Below are 9,884 nucleotides of genomic sequence, written 5' to 3' on the forward strand. Positions count from 1 at the left end.
TTTTAAATATAAATATTTAAATATATAATTATATAAATATATAAATAAAAAATTAATTTAAAAATTATTTTTTATATAATATCAAATCAAATTTGATCGAATTTATTTAAAATTTGAATCCGATTTGATCCGACCTAAACTTTGAATTTAAAAAAAAAAAAATTTATAAGATCAAATCAAATTAAAATCCATTTAAAACGGATAGGATTGCCCTGGTGCATAGTAACAACTCAAATTTTGTTGGCATTACCTCAGCAGCAATTTTGTTAGGAGTGGGACATAAATAAAATATGCTAAAATGGAAATATAATATGCTAAAATGACCACTAGATCTTTCCCCATACATTGAACCTGTAATTTTTTTAATATATAAATACACAAAAGCCAAAAACCCTCGCCTATAAAATGCTTCGGCAACTATAAAAAATTTTACGTTTCAATTTTCATTTTATGTGCCTTGATGCAACTCAGGCTGAGCAGAGCAGTTTATTCATGATTCCAACTCCTGGATGCTCGCTTTAATTTCAGGAAAGCCTTTTTTTTTTTTTTTTGGATTCGTGGGTGTTGGAGATTTTGTGCAGATAAGTAAATGTTTTATCTTTTTTCTTTTTGGTTTCAGTTAGATTAATATTGATGTCGGGTGGCTTTTTTCTTTACTTTTCTGGTGATTTTGAAGGTGGGTTTTTAATTAGGTATATCAAGTTTTCTTCTTTGTGAGATTTGTGATTAAGGGTAGAAATCTGTTAATGGATGCTAGTTTAGCTTGATAAGCTGGTATTTTGGGATATTCTGATTGGCTTGTTTGTTAGCTGGAAATGTCTTAAAAGGGAAGAACAAGAAATGGTTGTGCTTGATTTTGGTTTGTTGAGTGCTTGAATCACAGAGAGGAGAAAGTAGTAATTTTTGTAGACTATGGTTTAAGGGGAAATAAGTTTACGGCAATGTCATAGAGTTGTTTGCTTGAAATAAGTAATGGAAGACAATTTGTCACGAGGAGGAATGATTCCTGGTGGGGATTCTTATGGAGGCCTTGACTTACAAGGATCAATGACCGTTCTTCATCATGCACAACACCCACATAATATACGTCAATATCACCACCCTAACCCTCACCAAGGCACTTTTGCCCGTCACTCTTTTCACGAGGGTTTTCCACTCTCAATGGGGATGATGCAAAACTGTGATCAAACCATTTCGATAACGGATTACAACAAGAGGGAGAGAGGGAAAAGTTCAGTGAGCGATGAGGATGAACCGAGCTTTACAGAAGAGGGTGTTGATGGTCATTATGATGGAACTAAAGGTAAGAAGGGATCGCCATGGCAATGTGTGGAGTGGACTGATAAAATGGTGAGGCTTCTAATTACAGCAGTATCTTATATAGGAGAGGATGCAGTGGGGGACTGTGGTGGTGGGATGAGGAGGAAATTTGCAGTTTTATGGAAGAAGGGTAAGTGGAAATCAGTGTCAAAAGTCACGGCTGAGAGGGGTTATCATGTTTCACCTCAACAGTGTGAGAATAAGTTCAATGACCTAAATAAAAGGTATAAGAAACTAAATGATATGCTTGGTAGGGGAGCTTCTTGTCAAGTTGTTGAGAACCCAGCACTTTTGGAAGTTATAGATTACTTAACGGAGAAAGAAAAGGATGATGTTAGGAAAATTTTAAGCACAAAGCATCTTTTCTATGAGGAGATGTGTTCTTATCATAATGGGAACAGATTGCATCTGCCTCATGATCCACAATTGCAGTGATCATTGCAGGTGGCTCTTAGAAGTAGAGATGATCATGAGAATGATGATGCAAGGAGGCATCAACATGATGATCTTGATGACGATGATCATGATATGGAAAGTTATGATCATGATGAATTTGAGGAGAATCTTGTTTCACATGGGGATAACAAGGGAATGTATGGGGTATTAGGGGGCTCTACAATGAGGTCAAGACAAGGCCAGGTCTATGAAGATGCTTGTTTCCAGAATTCTTTGATCTCTCGGGACTGCAACAAAAATTCATTTTCTTATCCACAAATCACCCAAGCTGATATGAATCAAGTCCTACCTGACAATTCAAGAGCTGCTTGGTTACAGAAGCAGTGGATTGAGTCTTGATTGCTTCATCTAAAAGAACAGAAACTACAAATTCAAATTGAGATACTAGAATTGGAGAAACAACATTTCAATTGGCAAAGAGTTAGTAAGAAAAGGGATCATGAAATGGAAAAAATGAAAATGGAAAATGAGAGAATGAAGCTTGAGAATGAGCGAATGGCATTAGAGTTGAAGTGCAAAGAATTAGCTTTTGATTAAAGCCAAGTAACTTGTATTTCAAGCTTCTTTTTCTTTTACAGTGGCAGGCCTTGATGCAAGATTATTTTGTTGTTGGTAAGCTGCCATTGCTTTTATCTGGGAGTGTTGCATATAGAATGGGCAAACTAAATTGAAAATTATGATGCTGCATGCTTTTTTTGTGTAAACATAGCTAGTGATGATTACAATTTCTACTTTTTGTTGTTTTGCCTTTTGTAAAATGCTGTTGTTTATGCTAGAAGATTTTTTTTTTCTCAAGGTTCTCTTTTGTTATTATTATTTATAATTGCAAAATCGTTAGTATTATGTATCATTGCCAAGGATTCCTTTTTTGGCGTTTAATACAATCGACCCTAGAGTTATGGGATATAAGGCTTAGTTTGTTGTTGTTGTTGTTGTTGCAAAATCATTAGTTTGGGTATTTAATATAATGCTTCTTTTTTTTTTGTCATGATAATGCTCAGATGTGTGCTCCTTTTGTTCAATTTATTGTTCCAACTCTTTGTCCGAAACTCATAAGGCTGTATTTTTGTTGATGTTGATTAATTTTATTAGATGGCTAATTTTGATATGATCTTCGTCCTACTTTTGTCTTAGGTTGTAAGTGTGTTTGGACTTTGGTGTATAATGGTGACATCTTAGAGGCTCCTCAATAATTTAAGATGGATGTGCTGTTTATTATTTTGGATGGAGGTTTGATATTATTGGATGTAGTGGCTCTGGCCATCCTCCCTCTTAGATCTTTTGTCTGCTTGCAGGTGCTGATTAAAGTTTAGAGCCATTTAAGTGGACATCTTATGCTTTCAAAAGATTGTAGTAGAGTTTACAACTTATGTTTCTGTTAAGTATGTCTGTTATTGACTGGCTTCTGCATCAACTCCTTGAGACTTGCACTAAATGATAGGAAAATTATGCTTCCGGAGATTTTGCATCTTTCTCCAAAATAGCTTCATGTCTTGATTGTAAACGTAAATACACCCCACTCGTCCCAATATATTCAAGTGATAGAAGCTTTCCTTCTGAGGGCTATACATGGATGCTCAAACTGTATGCATATGAGAGCAAAGTAGGCAGAATAGCCTTGTGATACAAGCATATCAAAGTTAAATTAAGAAGAACCATCCCACAATTTAAAATGTTTTAGATGTCAGAAGCTTGACCTATTACTAGGAGTCCAACTTGAATACATTAACTTGATTTATCTTATTTGAGAAATGCACAAGCACAGAAATCAGTTGTTTCCTTCAATGTGAATAAAAACTACTTGGCAGGTAGCCGTTTGAATAAAAGCTTTAAGTACGCATGCAGTGCACTTAATTTCTTTACTTCAGTCTGATGTTTTGGAACTTGTTATTGGTGAAGTCGGTTATGCATGAAACAGTTCTCACAAGTACTCTTTCCATATAAAAATTAGGTTTTTTGCTTGTTAATCATAATTCAATTTCCTCCCTAGGTAATCATTCCATTTTACTGTTAGTTTAATGTTATCTTTTTAAGGAATTTCTCTCTCATGCGCACACTGTTGCATGCACACTGTTTTAGGACGCTTGGTAGGGTTGCATAAAATTGACAAGAACTAATACTGATGTATTTTGTTAAGTTGCTAAGGGTTTTAGGTGATTCATAGATTCATTGAGGTAGATGAGAAGTTATGAGAAGAATTGGGACCTTTGAACAGTTTAGCCTAAGCTTAAAATTGGGTGGAAAAATTAATGGTTTGTAATATTTATTTGTTGTTGTTACCAGGACTCTAAACAGTACCTTTTCATAATAAATTAGGGTTAGGATTGAAATTTGGTAGTTTCTTTGATATTGGTTAGGGTTTGGTAGGTGATGAGTTTAGTGTTGATTTTTAATCTGATGCTGAATAGGAATCAAAAGAAAACGAATAAGAGATCTGTGCTTAATACCCAGGGTTAGTGGTTAGTGTTGCTTCACATAATCCCAAAGAGAATATTACGGTTACTGAAATTCTACTAAACTTGTGTTTTCTATTAATTTAAAGAAGTTAGATAACTTTTTTAGACTTCTTGCTATTTGCACTAGAACTGACGGTTCAACAAAGCAACTATAGGAATGAGCTTAACAACCACTCAATTATAAATAAAAACCTTATGACATGAGAAATACCTAAAATACGATCCTTAGAGGCTCAAATTTTTAGCAAATCTAGAAAATACCAGACATTTAAAATTGAAGAAAATGGGGAAAAAACTTGTAGCTTTTAAATTAATGAAACATTAAATTAGGACCTAATGCTGTCTCTTCTAACCTACATAAGGTCTTAAGTCAGTACTACATGAGAAAGACCATAAGTCAAAGAAGTTAATCTTACTCTTATTGACATCTTTGGTTGGAGAAAACTGGGCATTAAGTTATGAAATGTGGAGAGAGTATATTTCCTGAGTTAGTTCTTTCGTCCTCTGCTTTATAGTAAGAGGTTGAGCTCTTCTTTTTAGATGACAGCTAGCCTATTATGACATTATATTTGCTGTGCTTTCAATCTGATTATGTAATTTGTCTGGAATGATAGTCAATTATGTGAACAAATTGAGAAGGCAGTAGAAACTCGTTTTAAGTGCACCTTTACCAATAGCTGAGTGGCAGTGGCTTTTTTATTCTCTGTCTTTTTATTAGTTTCCTGCATGCCCCCCATGATTGATAATTCTTCAAAGTTCTTTGGCATTATAACTTAGGGAAATTTCCTTGCAGACTGTGGAACCTACCCATAGTGTCTGTTAGGTGCATTGTAGGATCTGCTATAATGTGAAAATATCATATTGAAACCTCAAAATTTGATGCCTAATTAATGGGGTTGGTTATGGTCACCAAATTGAGGAGAAATTGACTCTGATGTAGGAATAAGATGGTAGGTTGATTAGCGTTTTGGGGTTGATTTGTCAGTTTTAATTAAGATAAGAAGATGAGAAATTATGAGAAGAACAAGGGCTGCTAAAGGGGTTAAGTATGAGGATCACTACTGTCCTAGTAGGCAGAACTGTGAACAATATGTGTGGAAATTTAATTGTTTGTTAAGGTTTAGTAGATGATGTGTTTGCATTGAAAAGTGTGAGTTGTGAATGATGTGTTTCATGCAGAACTTGTGCCTATCGTTGTTGGCTTTTAGCTTTTAAGACCATTAATCCCCCAATTTGTTTGCTCACCATCTTTCATGGTTGTTTACTTCAAAATCAACACACATGGTTATTCCGCAGATTGTGGTTTTATGGTTTGTGCAAAACTTGTATGTTGCATTTCTTAGCTACATCTTGAGATGTTTGAGTATTATCTGAGCTTCATTATCACTTTTCATTGAGGTGTCATCACTTTGAACTAATATATTTTGATTCACAGTTTATAATTTCAGGCCTTCTTAGTCTTTTAGCTCGTATTTTCATGGTTAGGCAGAAATCTGTCGCCATTTTGTTGTCATCATGTGGATAATGACTAACCGGGAATGCTAAAAGTTGATGATATGTTTTTGCTGTTGCATTGCCTTCAAAAGTTCGATTCTAAAATGAAGAAAATTGTCAATCTGGAAAATTTTGCATAAGACATGTTATTCATTTTTTATGTAAGGGTACATCATATTGCTACCCAAGTCTAGTTATGTTCTATGAGAAATTCGAATGGAGAAGATATACAAAGGAGGAGGGCAACATTTGAGGGTTCTTTTGTCCCTGCTCTTTAGGGCGGGACTCTCACTCTTTCCCTCGACCTTAAATGTTGTTGTTTGATGTGTAGCTTCTGCATGCTCTAATGACCTTCCTAATTAAAATATTTTCTTGAAGATTGTAAAAGAAGTACAATGTCAGTCCTTTCCTCTGGTTCTTTTTTTTGGTTTATTTGAGTTCCTAAATTGTTCTGTATCTGATACCTAGGTCTTGACAGATAGATATTGCATGGAATGATTTCTTGTTGATACTATGATGGATGAATTTGCTGATGATTGTGATGTTCTATTCCGTCAAATATATGTATTTTTATGTGCTAGAGTCAGAAGGAATATCTGCATTTAGTAGCCTTGAACTCCTTGTCTTTAGTGTCTCTGATTGCTGCCTGAGTATATGTAGAGGTGATAAATAATATCTTTCTGTAGTAGGGATAGAGGTAAGAAGAGTTTGATTCTGGTCTGAACTATCCACCTGTTATTGCAGGAGTAGTGGAAGGAAGCCATCTAACCATATGGAATATCATCTTATACACTGGTGTTGGAGTTTAAAAACTTCACAAGCAGGTTCATATTCTTGATACATAGCCATTTAGTAAACATGTTAACCTAATAATCTTGTATTGACTTCCTTATATAGATAAATCAATACATCATAACTTATAGTCCCTAGGCTAGCGTATAGGGTATTATTCCTTAATTTATAGTCTTCTTTTCCTCTTTCATCCTTTGGCAATCTCTTTGGAAACCTGGATAAACCTACCAAAGGAGGATATATTTATAATTAATGTATATGTGCTTTAAAATCCGGATGGAGGATCTATAACCAAGAGGTGCTGATATAACAATTTAATGCATCATCTCTTGGATGAGAGAAACACGAGAAATTTTTGCAGTGGTAACTGAATTTTTTTTTCTTGTTCTGGAAAGTGAATGTTTAAGATTGATCTGATGGTCTGTAGCTGGAAAAATGGTTCATTAGCTACAAGAAGTTAGAAGTGCCATCCATGGGTTTTCATCATTCTAAGAGATTGCTTTTAATGGTTGAAACATATTTAACATAATATTGGACTGGATAAGCATATTCCTTAATATTCCATATGCTGTTCACTGTCTTAAAATAAAGTTGGAAACTGCAAAGGAGGTGCTACCCTAGGTGCACTTCTTTCCTCGTCTTGACAGAAGAACCATATGTTCTAAAGTATTATACGTGCTTGATCTCACTCTGGTTTAGAAAGGAAACAGATGCTTTGATGGAGTGAGGGGCCAGAATGTGCAGGTGGCTATCCTGGTTGATGATTTGGTTAGTGAAAATGAGTTGGTGAGATGATTGCTAATTTAGTTAACTATTCTTTATGAATCTTGTTCTGTGTGCTGATATTGTTTCTTTATTTGGCCAATTGTTGCCAAGAGATATATGTGATCATTTAAGAAAAAATATAGCGGGTAAGAATTAAGATTCTGTTTGTTTGGCTTTTATTACTTATTGAGAAATGACCTGCAATAACTTACTTTTAAAATCAAAATGTTGCTCTTGAGAAGTCAGTAGTTTTTCTTGTTGCATAACCTCATTTTTCATTAACTGCTATTCTTACTCAAATATGGGGCTTCTATCTTATGTTGAATTGGAGTAACCTCTGTTATTCCATTGGTAGACAACCATTAGAGTTCCGCCTGAGGTTGAATTCAAATGTGAACATGATGTCGGAATCAACTGATTTTAAGAAAAAGCATATGATTTAGAATCCAACAGATACTCTTTTCAACTTTAGACACAGCTGAATTTTTTTTTTCTTATATATATTTTTTATATTTATTCTCCTCCCTCCCTACCATCAATTTATCAAAATGGGGTACTATTTGAGAAAGCTACATCACTGCTCTATAACAAACAACTCAATTCTATTTGATGATGCATGCTTTTCTTTTGGGATTGGGAGTGTTGCTCTTATATAGAAATTACTGGTAGAAAGTGATATATCCACAACGGATTTACTTCCTGTTTCAAGCTGGACTAGAAGAATTCTGTTGAACCTCTAGTTTCTTTTCTTACTTGGTGTTGAGAATCATATTTAAAGCTCCTTGAAGTTAAGAAAACATCAAGTTAATATATTATATTAAGTTCTTATTTACTTATAATTATATTTATTCTGAATTTAGGTTACATAGTTGTTCACTTGGGTGAGATTAATTTTGGAACTGTGTGGAACTGTGAAAGTTTATGATCATGGCCGTGACTAGTAGGTGTGAATGGAGAAGGTTGTTCGATATCTATTGTTTTCTTCCACTTGTTTTGAATTGTCATCCAGACATATAACAGGTCAGACCCACTGTCTGTTTTGCTATAAACTACAACCAGTAGTTACATGGTCTTTTCAAGCTTAAAGATTGACAATGACTTAGATAGTTAGATTTTCATGTGCAATGTGATATAGCTTGATGCAAACCTTTATTTGCTTTAAGCAGCTAAAAAAGTTTACATTACTTAATGAATTCGCCCCATATCTTTTTTCGGTGTGTTGTTTGCTGTATGTATCATTTCCGTATTTACTCAGTATAACGCATTAACAGAGTTATACTTCATAATTTCCCCTCTTCCCCCTTGTCTGTGTAATTCAACTCTCAGAACTTTGTACTTCTTGAGGAAAGTAGGGTTGGACATGAGGATGTTTGAACCTTCAAACATAGTTAGTGTTTTATTGAAAATGTCAGTGCTTAATGCATATAATTTATTTATTTATTTTTGAAAATATGAGCCTCTTTTGCTGCTACAGATTTAGTACCTGATTGCATTTGCAACAATAAAGGTTTGAACTTTGAACCAATCAAAGTTATATATTTTGTTACGCATCTCCTCTGCTCTCAAACAGTTGATTATTAACCAATTATGACTGCTATTGCTTGATGCTTCAAGTTGTTAGCTCAACAGCCGGCCCAATGTCATGATTAATGCTTCAAAAAATATTTAGCTCCATTTTCATTTCTATGCAATTTAATTGAAGCATTACTTTACCTTTGCTTTGGTGTCGTTTTTACCTCAAGAAATGGAAAAAAAAAAATGGGACTACATCGGTAGGAATCATGTTGGTGATGGCAGATAGTGGGGACAAAGCAACTACTTTAGTTTTGTCACATTTTGCAAACAGATTCATTAGATGAAAACCCCATAGAAATACAGAGAATGGACACATTCAAGACCCCATTAAAAATCAACATGTAGCCAGGCAAGGGAGTTTTGATGCCATGGTTCACGTCACGCCATATTTTAAATCCCATATCACATCAACCAAAGTGCAAAAAGAAACTAAAAGGAAGGAAAAAAAAAAGTTGAGGAGAAAGAAGGGTCAAGATAAGTTTGCTTACAATGTCACATCTAAACAACACACACTCTTGTGTACTCTCAATCTAGCCATTAATCTTTGATAATTATTTGCCTCAAATTTAAAATACAGTGGTAATATTGCATATGTTAAAAAATGAATGATAAATTTGATCTATCATCTTAAGTAAAGTTCACAAATTTAAACCTTTTCTCTTAATTTTAACTAACCTTATTATCAGTGCAAAATATAAAAAGTTTTATATTGGAATGTTAGATGGATGTAAACTTATTTAGAGTGTTACCAAAGAGAAAAATCTGATACCCCGTTACCAAATTTGAGTCTCACATCAACAGAAGGGTAGCGGACATGAGTAAACAAAAGAGGTAAACGTGGGAGAAGTGGACCGTGAGATGGCAGGAATGTGTTGGTTTTGTTAGTACATTGGGGGCCTACCCCCACCCTTTCTTGCTCAAAATGGGCTTTTTGAGTGTTTTCATCGGCCCTTATGGGGTCCATCAACACACCTTCTTTTTAGTGTTTTTGCACGTTGGTGGGTGACGGCCTTGTTAACATTAATT

At 34.5% G+C, this 9,884-nt stretch overlaps 1 pseudogene across 1 annotated transcript; it reads left to right on the forward strand.

Annotated features, from left to right (window-relative positions):
• The first annotated feature begins 363 nt into the window (after positions 1-363).
• On the forward strand, positions 364-6,912 carry LOC111299125 (uncharacterized; annotated as a pseudogene). Its single transcript, XR_016340931.1, has 2 exons — positions 364-2,388; positions 6,471-6,912. The product of XR_016340931.1 is annotated as an uncharacterized LOC111299125 (transcript).
• Positions 6,913-9,884: the final 2,972 nt, after the last annotated feature.

The sequence above is a fragment of the Durio zibethinus genome, chromosome 3 (genome assembly GCF_047325235.1).
Source record: "Durio zibethinus cultivar Kanyao isolate XHJ-2024 chromosome 3, ASM4732523v1, whole genome shotgun sequence".
Classification (NCBI taxonomy): domain Eukaryota; kingdom Viridiplantae; phylum Streptophyta; class Magnoliopsida; order Malvales; family Malvaceae; genus Durio; species Durio zibethinus.